This window comes from Nycticebus coucang, chromosome 3, assembly GCF_027406575.1.
Source record: "Nycticebus coucang isolate mNycCou1 chromosome 3, mNycCou1.pri, whole genome shotgun sequence".
Classification (NCBI taxonomy): domain Eukaryota; kingdom Metazoa; phylum Chordata; class Mammalia; order Primates; family Lorisidae; genus Nycticebus; species Nycticebus coucang.
The window spans coordinates 85,200,800-85,222,339 of record NC_069782.1 but is presented as its reverse complement, the minus strand read 5'-3'; the positions used below and the strand labels follow the sequence as shown (position 1 = coordinate 85,222,339).

The 21,540-nt window shown below is 38.1% G+C and overlaps 1 protein-coding gene across 9 annotated transcripts in view; it reads left to right on the top strand.

Moving 5' to 3' along the window:
• NRG3 (neuregulin 3) overlaps nt 1–21,540 on the top strand; it is a 1,182,620-nt gene that overhangs the window by 480,282 nt on the left and 680,798 nt on the right. The window lies entirely within an intron of this gene.

Here is a 21,540-nt window from a genome sequence, read left to right as displayed (position 1 = left end):
GTGTTGTAAATGAAATCCTACTCCTGTTACAGTCTGGGTAGAGAATTACTTGGAGGGAATTCCCAGTAGAGATCAGGAAGGTGTTTAATTGATTCTTAGAGACATAAGGTTATAGAACTACTAAAAATAAAAACAAGTGGAGATAAATAGTGCCCTTGTAGATGCTGCAGCTTTAAAGCACAACAGAAGAACTAAGTTAGTGTCTGAAAAATATCTCCCACCAAGCTTTTATTTCCAGCATTACTGTGGTAATTTGTTTTTCCTTGCAATTGTATATGCTTCAGTGATCTTGTCTATCCACACCCCATCCCTTCTCTTTATTTACTCTTCTCTTATGACACAGTTATTAAATTAATTATTCCGAACCGTGAAGCATGAACAATTATGGCTTTTTTCTCTGTATTGCTATTATAAAGCTTTATTTTCATGTTGTTTTATTAAGGTACTGCAGAGAAATGCATCTTATAGTTATGAACTTAGAACAGGACAGAAAATCCTGCCTGCCACCAAGAGCCATTATCAGTCCATGGGAGGACATGTTGGTACAACGGGCAATGGCACAGGCTGGGAAGAACCGAGAAATGATAGTAGTAGGTCTCTGCAAAAGTTATCATATGTCCTATGTCAGGACAAATAGAAACGTGACCTTTCTTTGCCTTTGGCATGTGGTATTCATGTGACTTTAGAAGTCTCATTATACGTACCCCTAGATTTTAGTTACAACATTTGCACTCTGTTTCTTTCCTCTGCAAACCTGGGTTGGGGGGAGAGAAGTGGAGATTGTTCCTCTTCATACTCTTCTCCCTATATTTATTATGTTCACGAGGACACAGGTGACTTTAAGACCTCGAGGGAAAGTCCAGGAATAAGCTATCCCGTCAAAGCATGATGCGTGTCCAAGCTCTTTTAGACATTCAACCATGCGTTAAAGGTAGCTTAGCCAATCTAATGACATCCTCATGTGGCAGTGGGCAATCTGATGAATCAAGTTTGAATTCCTAATCAACTGCCGTGAACGGATGAATCAGAAGTATCAGCTAAATCAGTGAGGAAGGATCAGAGCGGGACCCACCATAATGCAGGCTAAGAAGATTCATCTTTTCCAAAACGTGGAATATCAAAATAAACAAAATAATGCCTATTCTTTTTCAACACATGGTATTTCTGTATTCTTTATTCGTTCATGGGGTATTGATTCTCTAAGGCTGCTGTTATCTAGTACTATAGATTGAGGGGCTTAACAAGAGACATTTATTGTCTTACCGTTTTGGGGGTTGGAAGTGGAAGGTGTCATCGGGGTTGGAACCTCTTTTCCTGGCTTGTAGACGGCCAAGCAGGTGCACCTCTGTTTCTTTGTGTTTCTTCTATAGATGTCTATGTGCAAATTTCTTCTTGTAACAGCGTTAGTCATATTGGATTAGAGCACACCCTGATAAACTTTTCTCAACAAAATTACCTCTGTAAAGAACTTTCCCCAAATCTAGTCACAGTCTGAAGTGCTGGAGGTTAATACTTCAACATACGATATATTTATCTGGAACACAATTCAGTCTGTAACAATGAGACACAGGTCCAGAAAAAAATCATTTGCTTTTTTGCAAGTCTGTGTTTTTAAACACCTATGAGCTGACACACACATGCATATGTATGAGATATGGTTTAACTAGGATGATGTGCTATGTCATAATTTTGGATTTCTCTGTGCTCATATGTCTTACATATTTCAGTACAGACAGCCTGTCATTTAACATAGACTCACAACATAGCTAATCGTGACAAAAGACCAGCCTAAGACAAAATTGGAACTCGAGGAGGTTCATAGATGCCTATAAATCTCCTGCTAGTATGTATGAATAAATCACACATCACATGTGCCTGCTATTCATCTCCCAGGCTTTGCTGTGACTAAAAGGCTTACATTTGTTCTTGCATCAGCCACTTCTAAAAATTTCAATGTAGTTATTAATAATATGCCATTTTGTAAAGCACTCTATTTAAGTAGTATGTTTCATTCATTCAATAAGTGTATATTGAGTACCTCCTATCACCAAGATTCTGTTGAATAAATATATACAGAAATGAATTTAAGAATTAAATGGCACAGCACTTTGTATACGTTTGGAGTAAGTGAAATACTTCATCATTAGGACATAGTGAGAAAAAGCAAAGTACTTCAGAGTGACTGGCTTGCTACCAGGGGTATCGCCATGACATATTAGTACTGGATTTTGTTTCAGTGAAATAAGACACCATTCAGTCCATCGGAGCAGCAATATAAAGGCTTGAATATGAATCTGGGTTATTAAATAGCTCCCTTTTTACATGTCTCAAAAGGTTGTACTTCCAAATCTGACATAAATTAAGATTATATCTTCTGGATTTTTTTTATTTTTTATTTTTTGTAGAGATAAAGTCTTACTTTATTGCCCTCGGTAGAGTGCCGTGGCGACACAGCTCACAGCAACCTCCAACTCCTGGGCTTAGGTGATTCTCTTGCCTCAGCCTCCCGAGTAGCTGGGATTATAGGCACCCACCACAACACCCAGCTATTTTTCTAGATTTTTTTTTTTAAATCGCAATCCTATGATAAACTGCATCACATATTTTACTATGTCAGGAAAATAGACCATGCTATGGCATATTTCTGTTTCCTTGGCAAGGAAGAATAGTAACAAAGCTCTCAAACTACTCATGATAGAGATACTGAAAGTGTGTAATCAAGAATAAAGACAGTGTTAATCTCAGGAGCAGCTGAGGTGGCAGTGGATCATGTTTTTCCCTTTGTGATTTTATTAATGGTTTACATATTTTAAAAAATTTCAAGAAACATTTGTAGCATTAATAATTGGAAATTATAAAGAAAGTTAATAAAAAGTTAAAAAGAATAATAAGGTCCTGAAAATAACTTGTTAGGGGGATTTAAAAGAACAATAAATAAACAACAAAAATTGATTTTTCTGCATTTTAAATATATTTTAAAGTCGTGATCATCCACAAGCTAATTGGTAAAAGCGATTCCTGATCTATAGTGAGGCTTAGTAAAGAAGATGATGGGTTCATGAATCAGAGGAAAAATGAGGCACTGGTGGTTCAATAAATGGTTTAACTATCAGGTAAACAAAATCAAAAGTGTATTTTTACCTCTACTTCTACACATCAAGAGTTGTTCTCAGTCAATTTAAAAGTTTATGTAGTAAATAAGTAAATACTAAGGAAAGTAATAAATAAAATCATATCTTTATTTATGTCAGCAATTTAATGCACCTTGTGAGCCAAAAAAAAAAAAAAAGAAGCAATGGAAGGGAAAAAAATCAACAATTTTGATTCAGCATTGTTTTTTGTTTTGTTTTTTAATTAAACCTTAGCCGTGTACATTAATGCAATCATGGGGTACCATGCACTGGGTTTTATATACAATTTGAAATATTTTCTTCAAACTGGTTAACATAGCCTTCCTGGCATTTTCTTGGTTATTGTGTTAAGACATTTAGTAAGTTTCACATGTACCCTTATAAGATGCACCATAGGTGTGGACCCACCAATTACCCTCCTTCCAGCATTGTTTTGTGATCTGAATGTCATAAATGAGAAATAAAATTAAAAGGTAAATTGTGACCAAACTGAACAACAAATATGCCAAAGAGTTAATTACCTGAAGAAGTCATGTAGTCAATAAGGCTAATGCTGGCTGAAATTACATTCCAATGGGGAAATGGGCAAAGGGTTGGACCATAGATAAACAATAATATGAAAGATACCAGCCTCATAAGAAAAGATAAAAAATAATTAGGTATTTGTGATTTTTGTTTGTTTTCATTTTTTGCCTTTTATATATTTAATGCTTTTTAAAAGTTAATACTGTACTCAGTTTAATAAGCATGCAGGGAAAACACATATTCTTATATATCAGTCGAGGGACTGTACTTCCTTTAAACAATTTCTGTAGGTAAGGTTCCAGTGTATTTCAAAAGCCTTATATTATTTGTAAGAATCTTCCCTGAAGAAATGTATGTGAAGATTTGTTTTGTAGAGATGACTTACACCACAAATTTATTTGTAATAGCATAAAAAATTCTGAATTTAAATGTCTATGTAAATTAGAGCATATTTATGGCTGGGATGAATTTTCAAAATGTTTTAAGGATAGGAAAATGCTCGTTATATTGCATTATATTTGAAAATAAATATATAAAATTCTAAAGTTGAACACACAACAGGTTCCTAATTCAGAAAGGAACTAAATTAAAAAAGGCTAATAGGGCTTACAACTATTTTTTTCTTTCCACTTTATGAATTTTCTAAAATCGCTACATTACACATACTCTTATATGTCATTGATGTAACGCCCAGTTAAGATACTTGACTTCTGCTTCTAGTTATCCCATTAAGAAAGATAGATAGCGTCTCTGTCTCTGTTAAATCAAGGTCATTATAATTCTTTATTATTAGGCTGATAAGAGAACTTTCAATTAAGCGCTTCCAGATTAAACGCAACCGAATCTATTTGAATGTGTCTGCTCTTTCTTTTATTAATAATTGATTTGTACTTTATAATAATTCTTTTCCATATGGAAATCATGTTTTGAAAACTTAAAAAAAAAAAGATTTAATATTAGCTAGGTTCATCCTACAGGAAAGAATCCAGATAAAGAAGGAACGCAGGTCACTAGAAACTCCTTAAATCAAAATATTTCAAATGAAAGAAGGATATTCTATGATCTATTTATTTTCATACCATTTCTAGAAAGTTTAAGGCTTGGGAAATGGTGCTATCTATAATATATCTCACTTGCGTGAAAGAGGTAGCCATTGTAACTGGATAGATTGCTAGACATTTGAATGGGCCAAATGTGTTTTAAGGCCAAATTCAAGTTAAAAGGATGTGTCTCTTCTGAATTGAAGCTCATTAAATGTTTCACCAGCTTTTCTTCAAAAACGGATTTTCAGAACTTTGGAAAGGATAGTGTTTGAGCTGAATTTGACCCGTAGTGATCATTTTGGAAATCTATCAAGCAATTCACTTAAAGATGCTTGAATCACTTGAAATATGGAACCGCTAGGGAAAGAGTAAGGCAGTAGGCTGGCCGCCACTGCCCCGGGCGATACTTCTATAAAGGAGCTGATGGAAGGTGCAACAGTCTGGGTGAAGCGCTGATAGCAACTGGGGGTGGGGAGCGGCAATAGAAAGCGGGAGGGGAGCCCTCCAAGTAGTTGCATCTGCTTAGTATGTCTACTCTCAGAAGGGTTTGAAATCAGAGCTTCCATTTTTAAGAGAATTGATTGGGCACAGTGTAACGACATCTCTATGATATAATGCGTAAAATTACAGGACCATTCTGGCTAGTGCATTGCTCTGTCACTTTGGAGGTCCATTAACTCTTCCACCCAGCCAGGGTCCTCTTTATCAAATGGTTCTTCAGTAAGTGCTCTGAGAGCAGCAGCTAATGATTCCCTGTGGTTGAAGCAAGTCAGAATGAAAATGGAGTTTTGGCACACATCCCTGAACTACATTGACAGGAGGAATGAGGGCTGAAATATCTATAAATCCAGACCTAGCTGCACTCTCTCTGCAGAATGGTGTTCAGAACAAGGTTAAGAGCCTTACAAGAATTTTTTAAGTTCATCAAAGAAATATTCATGAGAATGCCTGTCACAGCCCAGACACAATTTAAGTCATTTGCAGTAGCCTTATTTATTATAGGTGATCTACTGATTGTTCTTGACAAGAAGAAATGAACTGTGTTATAATGATTCCTCTCCTCCTCTGCGGATGTAGGTTGTTGAGATAGTCTTATGAACTCAGAAAGAAAACAAACACCACTGCCACAATTAATGTAATTTTTATAACTGCATAATGTTTTTGCCTGGGTTTACCTCCTCTAGTTTAAGCTCTTTGTATTAGAGCTCACCTGCTATGTTGAAAGACTTATTTAAACACCATGCTAAAGACCAGAAAAGCCAACTTGGAAAATGTTAAAATATATATATCATTTAGTTATTGGTCGAAATTGTTACCTTTTTTTTTTTTTTTTGAGACAGAGTCTCACTTTTTCACTTTGGGAGAATGCTGTGGCATCAGAGCTCACAGCAACCTCAAACTCTTGGGCTCAAGCAATCCTCCTGTCTCACATTTTTCATTTTTAGTAGCGACAAGGTCTCGCTCTTGCTCAAGCTGGTCTCGTACCTGTGAGCTCAAGCAATCCACCTGCTACAGCCTCCCTGAGTGCTGGGATTGCAGGCTTGAGCCACCGTGCCCTGCCCATGTTTCCTAACATGATTGGGAGCTCCAGCTGAAGCATGAAATTGTGTTTTCTGAGGTTATTATGATTTGAGTTTGTTGTCCTATCTACAAATTGACATAATTTTACTTTTAAAAAATACGTTTCCTGAATTGAGTTGGGATAGGTACAGGAGGCAAATGTGGGTGTTCAAGACTGAGAGACCTGAGTTAAAAGGTCTTCTCCGCTTTCTGTTGGCTGAGTGATTTTTTTTATAAGTCATTTCAGCAGAAACTTCAGTTCTTTATTGAAAAAAAAAAAAAAAAGGATTAATACATGCCCCAAAAGGTTGATGCCTGATCGAAAGCCACAAATATAGTAAACTACAGATGCACACTAGGTACTATGTATAAATAAGGTGGTTCCTTCCTCTTCCTCCCTTATGCTCAGGTTGAAACCAAGCAAAAGCATGCTTCTAGGAACCCTGAGGAAGGAATTGAATGGGTGACATCTGCCTCGTTTAATTCAGAGGAGACAGGAATAACAGTGAGGTGGGATGTGCCTGTGCATTCCTGCGTACTGTGTGTTCTCGGGACCCAGCCTTACCACTGATAATTTTGATACTTTGACAAATTAGCAGTGGTCTGTTATTTCTTCCATTCAGCAACTGTTTCTCGAATTTCCCAGATTTTCTTCTTCCTGAATCTATATAGCTTTAGATTTATATAGCTTTTTAAGAGGAAAAGATGTTTTCCCTTTTCTACTTCATCAATGTAACTTGCTATAATTGTGTTGCTAACACACAATGGATGTTGATTTTGTAATTCTGCAAAACAGTAAATGACCTGTTGACTTTTCTTTCTGGCAGAAAAAAAAAAAAATTATATATATATATATATATATATATATATATATATATATATATACTTCAATGCAGAAATGTACACACTGAAAAATATTTATTTTTATTTATTTTACTTATAAAAAGTATCTGATTCAAGAAAATAGATAGTTTGCTTTTCTTTTTTTTTTTCATTCTTACCCAAAATTGTTTCCCCAAAGTATAGCTATTAGATGATCAATGGCATTTAGCACATTGCTTGGGATAAGTAGTTTTTAGTTGCATTGCATGGTAAGGTTTAAAACAGCTTGGTTCGGTATAACGATTCAGTCTCATATAACACATGCACACACATACCCCATGCACCACTTACTAACCTTTTGTAAAATAGAGATGCTGGTGGCTGCCCTTCCCTGGCAGTGTCCTTGGAATGTAATACCTGTGGATGTCAACTGGAAAGGGTAAAATACCATCTAAACGCAAGGCATTGTAACTACGTATTGCCTAAAATGAGCTGACTGGGTTTTGGCTTATCTCTTAAACTCTTTATAATGAAATTGATAGTAATTAAAGCACCTTGACAATGATGGGACTGTTTTTAACAACCACCAGACCCCAGAATTTATGCATCACTTACAACTTTATCAAATGTTTCTAGCACCAGTCTGTTTATTTCAAGATCTCACTTGAAATAGCAACAATTTCTTAATTTGGAAAAAATAATAATGTAAACAAATATTTTTATTTCCTTGTAGATACTTTTAAAAAGTTTCTGAGTAATTTTTTTGTATTCTGCTTTTTCTAATAATTTCCATTTGCACTGGCTGATTGAAGTCAGTGTTCCATAGCAAACTGATACATTATTAAATTCTCTGTGACTCAGTTTTTTTTTTTAAATTGGTAAAGTGGGGAGAAATATTACTACTGTACAGGATCATTGTGAGGATTGAAATAAGTCCAAGTGCCTGGTCTAGAGTAAACACAGAGAGTGGAGGTTAAAATAGAAAGCTAGATTTTTTTGTTATTTTGCCTGTGAAGTTTTGCTTACAGAGCAGTTGACTTGTACCAGTGCTTCTTGATGGGTGATCAGAGTCTCCAAATACTGTGAGTCTTGTTCACAAGAGCTCAGCTTAGATCCGCTGATGGCAATTAAAGAAACTTGGTGCAAATAAATTACTGAAAACACACAGTAATACTGGAACATACACAATTGTGAATGCTCCTTCCTTCCTTCCTTCCTTCCTTCCTTCCTTCCTTCCTTCCTTCCTTCCTTCCTTCCTTCCTTCCTTCCTTCCTTCCTTCCTTCCTTCCTTCCTTCCTTCCTTCCTTTCTTTCTTTTTGCAGTTTTTGGCTGGGGCTGGGTTTGAACCCGCCACCTCTGTTATATGGGGCTAGCGCCCTACTCCTTTGAGCCACAGGTGCCACCCCAATCGTGATTGCTTTTTAGAATCAAAGGTCACTATATTCATTCAGGCATTAAACTTTAAGAGAATGTTCCCTTTTGATAGTTCCAGAAAAGAAAACTATGGAGATAACTCCCTTCCCTGCCCACTATTCAGGCCGTTGCAGCCATGGACCCTTCAGGTGCATAGCGCCCATCTCCCCTAGGATCTGCCTCCCTGGACACCTGCTTCCTGCCCTCCGGGTTCCTACTCCTGGTACGGTTGGAGCAGTTGGGAAGCTTCCTTGTGCACAGAGACAGAGTGATGCAATAACATAAAATATAGCTTCCGTGGACTATGGATTATTTCACCAGGTTAATTTTAAAAATTAAGACCATATCCATAAATTTTATTTTAGCTAGAGATGATCTATTATTACAGATGTGAATATTAAACATGGAACCACAGGCCCTGCTACACAAGCTCCTCTGGCAAATATTCCACTAAAATCTCAGAACAGGACAGAGATGGCTCAGATGCTCTGTGGAAATTTACTTTGGTCTCATCTTCCATTGAAAAAAACGCATAAACAATGATTTAAGGACCAAATTTCAGTTTTCTATGCATGTATCAAAATGTCAGTTTTGTGCCCAAGATTAAGCAGGCTGACTCCAGGCTCTCCATGAAAGCCTCTCATTGACTCCTCTCCCTTGTTATCTCAAGAGTTCAGGAATCCTGGAATCCCAAATGCTTGAAAATAAGACATTTAAGCTCTGGCTATCTTTAAGACCTCTCTCTTTCTCTCTCTCTCTGCATTTTAATTCTGCACCATATTGTAATCTGTGTGACCATATAGTTGTCCAAACCCCCCAAATTTTCATATAGAATTGGCAGTTTTAATAACTTCTTCTGTAAAATAACCATGAAATAAGAATGCCCTGTGTTAAATAGGACATATGGTTGCCCTAATTATAAATCAGATGCAACTCAAATTCAGAACCACCATATGCTGTGCGTGTTTTTCTTAATATAAATTTCACAAGAATATACAGTCTCTGTATTGTTCTCTCTCCTTCCCAGAAATAAACTAAGAATTTCCCGAGTCACTAAATACTGGCAGAATTTGAATGAGAACCGGATTGGGGGACCCACAGCCCCGTGTCTCTCCACTGTCCCCCAGCTCTGTGCCAGTGCTTGTCAACGTCCAGTTAGTGTTGCATTTAGTTACTGTGCACCCACATATTACTTGGAAAACAGAAAAAAATATGAGGGGGGAAAAACAAGTTTTCCTTGTTTTATAGAAAAAATACAAAGACAGTGTTTCCAAAGTTTATCTCAGAGTGGATTTTTACAACGCTCTTGTTTTGTTTTGTTTAATGATCATAGCTATTCTGGTAGTTACAGGAATACCTGGTAATATTTCTATGATAGGTGGCTTAAAGCAAATCAGCCCTGTGAACCCACAGGGTATCTGGCACCAGGCACCAGGCAAAGCCCTGAGGTTCAAGGTTAAATGAGACAAAAAGATTCTTTCCTGTAATGAACTTGTTAATTAGAGTACTAAGAAGTCAAAACAGTCTAGTTGAATGGGCATGATGGGTGAGCACTGGCTATCACTTGGCGGCAAAGCTCCTCCCTGGGATATTAAAGAAATATTTTACAGGCTGAAAAACAGAGGGAAAATATCTTATCAATTGTATTTACTTACAAGATGCTTCATGCAAGTTTTACCAGAAGAGAAATTAAGGAGAAAAATAAACAAGGAAATTAAAGCATTAAAGATTGTCTTGGAAGAATATCTTGTTTATAAATGCCATATGTGAGTGCTGTAAAATGCCAGGTTTAGCTCTATTCAATGTGCCCTAAATAATAAATGGATATTTGTTACATTCTTTCCGTCATTCTGCCAGTGTTTGTAAGTACATTCAATGTTGCAAGTCCACTGTAAGGTGGTAGGAATATAGAGATCAATGTTGTCAGAAAAACTCATAAGAGAGGGGTCGAGGTGGGCATTTTCTCGTTTATTCAGTATGACAAGTTCTGTGATGCAGAGATGAGCTGTGCTCGTTGTCTTGGTCCATTTTGTGTGGCTATAAAGGAATGTCTGAGGCTGGCTGATTTATAGAGAAGAAAAGTATATTTGGCTCAGCATTCTCATGGTTGGAAGATTCAAGCTTGGGCATCTGCATCTACTGAGGGCCTCGGAACGCTTCCACTCAGGGGATAGTAGGTGAAGGGGGCTTGTACGGAGATCACAGGCCAGAGAAGACGAACGAGAAATGAATCAGGAAAGCGCTAGCCTGTTTTTCACAGATAGTTCTCTTGGGAACTAACAGAACAAGAATTTAGTCAACCCGGGAGGAAGGGCATTAATCTATTCCATGAGGGATTCACCCCATGACCCAAACACTTCCCACTAGGCTCCAACTCACTACACCATCACCCCAGGAATCACATTTCATCAGCACATTTGGTGGGGATACAGCAAATATATCCAAACCATAGCACTCATCCCTGCAAAGAAAACTCCAAAAATCAGTGTTCATAAAGCTAAGGAGAGTTTCAAAGAGGAGGTAACATATGAATTTGCATTTGGATGGATAACAGGCTGCTGATTTCTCATCCTGAAGCCTGTTCTTGTTTGCCAACAAAGGCGTGGAGAGTTGGAGAAATTTCCTTCCCTTCAAGCCCCAGGGAGAGGAAGTTTCAAATTTATTTCAGATGCAAGTAAAAGTAATTAGCTTCATGTCATAAATTCTCTATGCAATTGGTCACTTCTTTTCTGAATTATTTTCTCTCATGTCCAGATGGTGCTCAGACACATATTAGGAGATGATGACATTTTTAATTCCATTTACTCAAACTCTGAAATTTTCTGGTGAATGGAAAGTTCCGACAAGAGTATGATTTTTCAAACCTAGTGTCGCATTCACTCAATTACGAAATCAAGATTTTTTTTTTTTCTTTTGAGACAGAGACTCAAGCTATCGCCCTGGGTAGAGTGCCATGGCATCATCATAACTCTTGAGCTCAAGCAACCCTCTTGGGCTTAAGAGAACCTCCCGCCTCAGTTTTTTCTATTTTTAGTAGAGACAGGGGTCTCACTCTTGCTCAGGCTGGTCTTGAACTTGTGAGCTCAGGCAATCAACCCCCCTCGGCCTCCCAGAGTGCTAGGATTATAGGCGTGAGCCACTGCACCTGGCCTCAAGATTATTTTTATTCAAAATTAATATATAAGTTTTGGAATAAAAAAAATCAATTGATTAATGTCTTAGAAATAAAAAATGATTATTTAGCTCTAAAGTTGCAGTTAAACTTACCTATTCAAGAATACTTTCACCATTGATCATTGTTGAATTATGATAGATATATATTTTCTTTTCTTGTGTGTGGAAACAGAGTCTCTCTCTGTCACCCTGGGCTGAATACTGTGCCATCATCATAGCTCACAACAACCTCAAACTTTTGGGCTCAAGCAACCCTCTTGATTCAGCCTTCTGAGTAGCTGGGATCCCAGGAATCTGCCACAACACCTGGATAATATTTTTATTTTTAGTAGAGATGGGGTCTTGCTCTTGCTCAGGCTGATCTCAAATTCCTGAGCTCAAGAGATTCACTTACCTCAGCCTCCCAGAGTACTAGGATTATAGATGTGAGGCACCACACCTGGCCTGAATTACATTTTTTAAAAAGTTACTGGCATGCTCAAGTAAAAATTTCCCAACTGAGTAGTATTTATTTTCTCTATAATTGCTACTGAGAGGGTCACGAGAGGTCAAAATGACGCTCTATAGGATTTACTTATTGCAGGCCAGGCAGCATGGTGCCATATCGTCACACACAGGGACACGTACGTATAGCAGAGACTAGTGAAAGAAAGTGTGTAAAAATTTCTAAAATAGGATGCCTTCCTAGTTTCTCAAAGACCACTTTCTTATTTAAGCAAATCCAAACTCCAGTGATAGCTAACATCAGGGAAAGTAGTTATTAATTCAACAGGAGACTTCATTAAACAAACAGACCCCAGGCTTTGCGGGCAGAGGGATGCTTGGAGGTGGGGGCTGCGGAGAGATGAAATAATGGTCAGAGGCCAGTGTGTTCTGAGCCTGGCCTTCCTGGACTCCTCCGACAGCGGGTGGATCCCCATGACCCTGTGCTCCTGAAGGGCAGAAATTCAATTAGGAACTCTTGGCTTTCAGCTTTGAGGCTGAGGAGCGCTGGGCTTGTGTGTCAGTGGGTAGCCCCACCGCTGGAGGAAAAACATTCTTCAGCAGTTATAAAATAGAGGCTAATAATAAGATGAGATAGAATGAAAAACACTAGGTTGGAGAGAATTGGCAGAAATGATGAGCTGATAAAGCATCTGCTTTGAATAAGGTCATAATTTTGCCACAGTTTGGGGTGTACTCCTGGGCTAATTTATAGTCACAAATAAGTCACATGGAGGCCTTATTTTCTATGACAAGGTTTTATTTTCAGTACATTCAGAATCTCTTCTCTTTCTGACTGGGTTAGCATATGTGAAAGCAATAATGATTATTTTAATGATATTAAATAGTAGCTTTGATCTCTTCCTCCCAGAAGCTAACCAAAACATTATCTGGATGTATGAAATGATTCACTGGTGAACAAAGCCTTGGTATCTATTATAATATTTCTGTTCACCCACCTGACCTTCCCACCAGGCATTGAGTTTATTTTTGCCTCTGGAACCTGCCACCTACTCAGTAAAGACAAATTAAATGAATGGAAAAAGAAAAAACTCTAAATACCTACCACCCTCATTTTTCCAAGGACAAAATGGAGAAGTTAAAAGGGAGACAACAAAAATAGTAATAGAAATTGTCTACTTCATACCCACCACAAGCTAGGCAGAATTTAGACCGTTCCTACACTGCTTCGTAATTGCCTATTTGGTGCTCACATTAAACATGCAAGGCCGTGTTGTATCCACATTCTGTGTGCAGCAAGAAGGAATCTGTCATAGGGAAGGTAGAATCATCAAGAACGCCCACCAGTAGGTGGCAGCACTGAATGCCAATCTTAGTTCTAACTGATTATAACATTGTTGAATCTTCCAATCTTGTCGAATTTACTTTATTATAAGAATCATTGAAGGTCATGGTTAAAAATGTAGATTCTCAAGATAATCTTCTGAAGATTCTGACTTGGTTCTGAGGTGAGACACAAAAGTTGTGCATCAGGTATCCCCATTAGTGAGGGCAGTTTGGGAACAAGACAAATGTTTCTCCAACTTGAATGAGTGGATGAATCCTCTGAGGAGTTTGTCTACTGCAGATTGAAGTCCAGTAGCAGATCGGGGACAGGGCCTGGGATTCTTTGTGTTCAGCAAGGCTCCAAGTGATGGCCATGCCTCTGGTCCATGGCCCATATGTAGAACATGGAGCAATGAAGCCTTACTGCTCTTCATGCAGGGGGACCCCCCCACCCCCCAACACCAGAAGTCCTTCCTTAATTCTTCCATTCCATACCCCCTTTGTCCATATACATCTCAGCAATTATGCCAGAGTGAGCGTTCCTCTGCACTCTTGCAAATATGTGTGTGAAGCTTCTGGAAACCCATGTTCATCTCTCCTAGTCATCTTGCTAGGTCACATACCCACCGATTAAGAATCCCTGGGTGGAATTGAAGGACCAAATGGCAGGTCTAATTTTAGATTCCTAGGTGATCTCCAAACATCTTTCCAAAAGTAATGTATTAGTTTGCATTCCCACCGGCAGGCAGTGCAGTAGTGTTCCTCTACTAGGTATATATATCCAGAAGACCAAAAATCACTTTATAACAAAGATATTTGCACCAAAATGTTTATTGCAGCCCAATTCACAATTGCTAAGTCATGGAAGAAGCTCAAGGGCCCATCAACCCAGGAATGGATTAATAAATTGTGGTATATGTACACCATGGAATATGATGCAGCCTTAAAAAAGATAGAGATTTTACCTCTTTCATGTTTACATGGATGGGGCTGGAACATACTCTTCTTAGCAAAGTATCTCAATATTGAATGAAAAAGTATCCAATGTACTCAGCCCTACTATGAAAACAATTTATAGCTTTCACATGAAAGCTGTAACCCAACTATAGCCCAAGAGGACGGGGAGGGAGGAGAGGGAGAGGAAGGAGAGGATGGGTGGAGGGAGGGTAATTGGTGGGAACACACCTAAAGTGCATTTTACAAGGGTACAGGTTAAAGTTACTAAGTGTAGAATATAAATGTCTTAACACAATAACTAAGAAAATGTGGTGAAGGCTATGTTAACCATTTTGATGAAAATATTTCAAATGGTATATAAAACCAGCACATTGTCCCCCATGATTGCATTAATGTACATAGCTATGATTTAATAAATAAATAAATAAAAAGAATCCTTGGGTCCATGCAGCAAGACCTCATCCCATGCTTATCTCATCCTTGATAGTTTTATAAACCAATGACTTCCTCAAGTTTCTATTGTAACGGAGGGATTTTATTTGCCACGTTTACTATTCGAAGTTTTTGGCTGGACAATTAATATTTTTTCCCAAATAGTAGAACTTTGAAGTTGAGGTGAAGTGTTCTCTGTGACTCTCAGAGAAACTGGATATGGGCTTTGTTAGACCATGCCAGTTATCACACCTTCTCAGGACTTGGGTTCATCCAAGGTAATTCACCTGAAGCTTTTTACTTTTGAACAATATTATTATTTTCACACTAGGAAAGCCATGGTGTATAAACATGACAACACGCTAAACCAACTTTACAGCAGAAGACGGACTTTTGAGAAGGACAATTCTGATTTATCAGAATCTGTTCTGAACCTAGGCTTTGCAGATTCCCACCAGTGTGACACTTCGTAATGTCATGGCTTGAGTGCACCTTAATTTCTTCATTGTGAAATGGCATGATTGGACCTAATTCCTAAGGTCACTTCAAATTCTAAAATCAAGTAAAGGAACAGGATGCTGCCTTGAAATTTCATTCGTGTCAGTTAAGTGCATTTACTGTGTTTCTATCAAAGGAAAGTGGAGGCATTTCAGAAAGAGCAAATATTTCCTGAAGCAAATATAGCTGTTCTGCGTTTTGAAGCACAAAAGATGAAACGCTAAATTGCGGAGTGTGTGACTGTCACAGGAAAGGCAGCACAACACATACCTGTGAGTTCTACGTGCCAGTGCGTCCCCGACTGGTATGTCCATGGATTCGTGTGGGCAGATTTTAAAAATCCAACTTTAGTAGATGTGAGGTTCAACTTCTCCATTTCTACCTGTGCATGCCCTGAGCACTGCTGGTTGTGGGTGTGGCTTTATACTGTGCTCTTCAACCTTAGCTACAGAGTAGAACCATGTGGATTCAACATTTCGACATCTGGGCTACATGTGGAGTGAACAAACTTGGATCTCTCTAAGTGGGAGGAAGACATCTACGTCTTTAAAGATGCCCATGTAATTCCAATGGGCAGCCAGCAGTGAGAATACCTGCTTCACCCTGTGGGTAGGCCTCAGCCGGTGCTTACCTGGTCCCTAAAACTTGGTGTTTTGCTTTATTTACAAACATGTTGGTCACAATACCAGTAAAATTCAAAACAGATATTTCCCCCTCATTCCTGCCTTACCAGTAGATGAAACCGACTGTTCCAAAAGATCATACTGTCCACCTGACAGTCTTTTCCAGCCCAGGCCTACACAGGGAATTTTCCAGAGATGGTTATTTTAAAGCAGACCAATTTGTGTTCTGTCATCCAAGCCCCAACATCACCACCATCACCACATGTGGCATGTTTTCATAGGGTACAGCTCTCCACAATAATCACTTTCAGGTTACCTGTTACTGTACTCGGCGCCATTCCCACGTTGAGAAGTGTGTTTCATGGTTGCATATTCAAAGGCTTTCTAATTATTCTCTCTTCCTCTTTCTCATCCTAATTCTTTTCATTTTTTTCTCTTCCGTCCACCCATCAATTGAATGCCCACTCTCTGTTAAGCCTGGGCTAGATGCTTCAGTGAAACTTGTACCTAGATAGAGTAATTCTCTCATGACTGCTTCTTTGGAATTGAAATCTAAAAGTGAAATTGCTTGGCTTATGAATATGAACATTTCCATGGCTCTTGACCCCAAAACATCCCTGCATTGGATAAACTTCTACTTGCTAATTCAATAGGTGTAAGCTTGCCCCTCATTATTAATTAATGTCTGTGTCTTTGATTAGTAATTTCTTTGTATTCTTTATTTGGCTATAAAGGGACTTTCTATTTTATTTTTACTTTGCTAGAAAATTTTTAAAAGGCATGGGGAATCCAATAAAGAGTACAAGGCAATTGGATAACTCATTTCATATATTTTCATTTTCAGAAGTTACCAGTTCATTTCCTGTATAGGTAAAGACAACAAAGTGCTTTGTAGAAAACATTTGTTGATTTAACCAGAGCCTCTTAGCTTTGTAAATAGAATATAAGCATGCAGGAGGAGGGTAAATAATCTGAGAAAGAGAGAGAGAAACAGTGAGAGGAGTGTGTGTCCATCAGCCGGCCTTTGTCTGGGAAGCGCAGAGGGATATGATTGAGATCAATAGCAACAAGGGACACCGAGAGCAGGAAGGGGAGCTCCCCGGCAGCTCAGGGAAGAGTGAAACAATGACGCCTGCAGAAGTCTACAAAGACCCCGCTACTTCCATATCATCACACGGTGGAAGTGGATCGGTATCTCCTGGATTCTATAATTTGGGCTTTTGAGTGTATGTGGGGTACGGAGACCTATAATTCTGGAAAGCTGAAAGGCTAATCCCACCTTTCATATCCTCAGCAAACAAAAGTTTCCAATTCTGGATGGATTAGGATTTTTTTTTACAAGTTTACCACTTTGCTCAATGTTGCCACCTTGTGGTAGAGACCGCAGTAACGACACTTGGCTGCTGATAGAATTGGCCCATCATTTCCTCCGCCAGATGTTTGGGCGCAGAATATTTGGATAATCAGTGAAGGGAAAAATCTTGGATTTTCCAGAACTCTCTTAAATTATTTATACAGGATGATTTTGTTTTTTATTATTTGTTCAGAAAGCTCTGTATAGTTGCAGGAGAGAGAATGAATGGAAGGAAGGAGTAGTTCCTACCTAAATGTTAAACCTCTTCCCTCTTCCCAGTGTCGAGCTGGCAGCACTAACAGACAGAAAATATTCTGAGAAACCCCAGTGAAAAAATTCTAGGGGAGATGCACAGTGTGAACTGTGAGTTTGTGAGTATGTGCAGTTCGAAGCCAGGAATAGGAGGTGGCTGGTGTGGCCGTGGGTCCTAACACAGGGAAGCTGCTGCTGAAACATTGCTCTGGCTCCCTCCATCTGTGGTCTGGTGCACTTGCAGTCACCCTGGGGTGGCTCAGGCCATGAATATAAAGCTGCTAGACAATCTGGACAGTACACGTGCATGGGGAATGGCGGGAGCTGAGTGGCCTCAAGTCACCATTTCCCCATCTTGCCTTCTCCAGACCCTCCAAATGGATGAACTACACACAAAGCAGTGGATTTTCCTAGAAGCTTCTCCCTTGGGAACTGAGCAAGAATCTGGGCTTGAGGAGTGGTTTGGCAGGGTGGAGTGAGGTTAACTGGCTTCCTGGCTCTTGGGACACTCAGTTCAAGCTCAACCCCCATCTGTTTTGACTCCAGGAAGGTAGTAAGGGCTTCCAGCCCTTGTCCCTTCCCGTTTCCAGCATCTGAAAAGTTAACTAACACCCTTGGAGGGAAATAAACTTCACACACCAAAATAATGACAGAGGAACAGCACTATTTCAAAAGAGCGTGAGTTAGATAAAACCTTTAGACCAAGAAGAGGAGTCTGAGGCAATGATCTAAAGAAGTATTAGCAGTGAGAGTTTAAAGAGAGACTATTAGATAGATTAGAAGGAGGTAAACTACAGGATTATATTTTTAATGAAAGAAAAAGAGTAATAAATGAAAAGAAGATTCAAAGAAACTGCCAAATGTATTATTTGGGAAGCTGGGCAATGTCATTTGAAAACAAAAATTAGACATTCATCCTTTATTGTTTATAAGAATGGGAAAATGTATTTGTCCTTCCTCTACTCAGTTTCCTCATCTGTAAAATGGGTATGATAATAACAGTACTTTCTTCATTGGACTGTTATGAGGATTAAGTGACTTTGTATTCATATACAGTATTAATGAGTAGACTGTAAAGTGTTTTCATGATTCTCTGGTGTATATTAAATATTCACTTATTACAGAGTAAGGGGAATTTGAGGAAGAGGAGCTCTAGTTTGAACATATTGAGTTTCAAGTTCTAGTTGAACATTAAACTTAGTAGTTATATATGAAACTCAATGTAAACTGGGCAAGAAGTATAAAGACAGTGATTTTGGCATAAGTTGTCTCTGACATCGTTGCAATAGGTAGAACAGAGTCATATTTACAAGGCATAAATGAAAGACTTTCCTGAATAAGGGTAGGAAGATTCAAAAACCTGTAAACAATCAAAGGTACCCCAAAAAGAAAATCCTGAAAATCTATTCACTAATTCAACTACCATTTGTATTTTCAAAAGCAACTTCATAATACTAAATGCAAAATAGTATAATATTTAAGAAAATAAAAGCTCATCCCCATTCCTCAATTTTACTTACAAAGGGTTAACTACCGGTTCCTCGATACTTATTCTTGTTTCTTTTTTTATGTCTATGCAACCTGTTTCACTTAGTCTACGATGTACAGCTTCTTACTCATGGGTTCCAGGATCTCTTTCATTTCTTCAGATGACTATGTTGCATTCCAAGAATGGGAATGCATAATGTTTTTAATCATTTTTTTACTGCGAGCAATCTAGGTTGTTTTCTTTTTGTTTTTATTTATGTTTTTGCAATTAAATAATGCTATTACATTTTTAAAATTATGTATTACTTTTGATTTATGGGAGCTTATTCAGGAAAGAGGTAATGAAGTTCCATTTAACTGGTATTTATGGAGAGTGCATAGTGTGTCAAGAAATGTGCTACATACTGGATGCAAAGCATTGATGTGAAAGATAAAGGGAAAGAGTATTTTAAGAAGGACAACTCTGTTAACAGTGTCAAATGCAGCAATAGATGAGAAATGTCCATGGATTTAGCAAGAGATCCACTGAGACACCAACAGGAGCCATTTGAGTTGTAGCATGTGGTAAGATGGCAGATTTCAGTTCATTCAGGTGTTAATTGGAGATAAGACAGCATAGAAATGAATATAGATTAACATGCCAATGAATTGTCTTTATGTAACTATTAAGTTGGAAAAACTTATAAGTTTTGGAGGGAATCTAGTAGGTGTATATATTGCAATAACAATTTTGGAAAACAATTTATTACCTGGTCACGTTGTACATGTCCGTATCCTATAGCCCATCATTTCCTCTCTCAGAGAAATTCTTATGTTAACACTCCAGGAGATGTAAACAGGAACGTAATAGCCGCCAGTGGAGATGGCCCGGATGTTCGCTACTGGGAGAATGGCAGGCGGATTACATTCCTACAGTGGAATGCCACCCAACAGTCCTATACCCACAGGTCACAACATGGAGAAACCTTGGGAGTATAATACTTTAAAAAGCAAGACTTGTAAGCAGACACAGTATGATTTCAGCAAAGTTATTTGTCTGCAAGCAAACAAAATAAAATATTGTAAAATTATAAGTAACAGCAAGGGAACACTTGCTATAAAAGGCAGGCTAGTGGTTACTACTTTGGGGGAAGGAAGAGGAGGCCGTCAATTAAAGATGCCTTGAAGGCTCCTAAAGTCATCATGTTTCATTTGCTAACAGTAGTTCCTGCTTGTGAGGTTGATGATAATAATTGAAAATCTTTGAGAAGGAAGGGTATGTGTGATAATGGAAAAACTGCAACATTCCAGAAATAACCCAAACTGACATCTATTGATCCTCCTATATGCTAGACACTACTGAAAATGCTTATTTAATCCTCAGAACAATCCTTGAAGGTAACTATTGCTATTCTTCCCCGACTTTGGAATTGAGGATGCTGAGACTGGAAGAGGTCTTTGCAATTTGTGTCTGGCTAGGAAGGGGCAGGGCTGGACAGTGACTAGTGTCCTTACGTTGTGTCCTTAACAAACATGCTGAGCTGCCTCTCAAAGATGGGAAAGCTATTTCCTTTGTACTTGGATTCTTTTTTGTATCTAGGTAACTTTATATTTAAGATTTAAATCTAATTGTAAGATTTATATCATATTCAGCTTTTTCATATTTTATTTTATCACTTAATCGTCATGGGTTGGTGGCTTTATAATTTATGCTAAATGAAATAAATTGTAGAGTAAAAAAGCGTAATATAAAAAATACTCTGGGAAATCAGGCAGAAACTGGGACTGTCTCAGACAAACCAGGACACCTGGTCATTTCATACTGGAAGATTGGGATCAAGAGGCAAGGTCAGTGCTAAAGAATCCTTGGTTAAGGTGTCACTTGTCACATGTATTTGCATGTGTGGGTTCTTGTAAAGTCAGGAACTTTCTCTTTAATTTGGTTTAAATAGTATTTCCTCTGGTATGCCATTCTGTATTGTTTTAATTAACTTTATTATCGAGGAGGTTTTAATTCCTAGTGATAGAATTTCCTTTTCTTCACTGTTCTACTTTATCTAAATGTACTTTGATAGCCTTAAATTTAAAAACATACATCTTCTTATAATTTTGTTTGTATGACCTTTATAGAAATACAACTTCATTTTATTATATTTTATAGAATTCAAATTAAAAAGAAAGACACAATGACAACCTCTAGGGCCGAGCACTATTAATATTTTTGGCTATAGTCTCCCAGGCATGGCCAAGAATTTCATCCTTATAATGTTTCCTTTTAGCCTCTTTATAGGTGGTATTTTTGTGCATTTAATCAAGTGTTTCTATCATACTCCCTTTGACCTTTGATAGTTAGTAGATTTCTTTATGTTCTCATCCACTTCCCCACTGCTTAACTAGTATATGGTAGTTCTATATTTGGGTTTTATAATGATATAGGAAAGGTACTGATTTTTTGTATTTTGATCTCATTTATTTACCTTATTACTAAACATTTCTCTTAGATGTAATTTGAATCACCT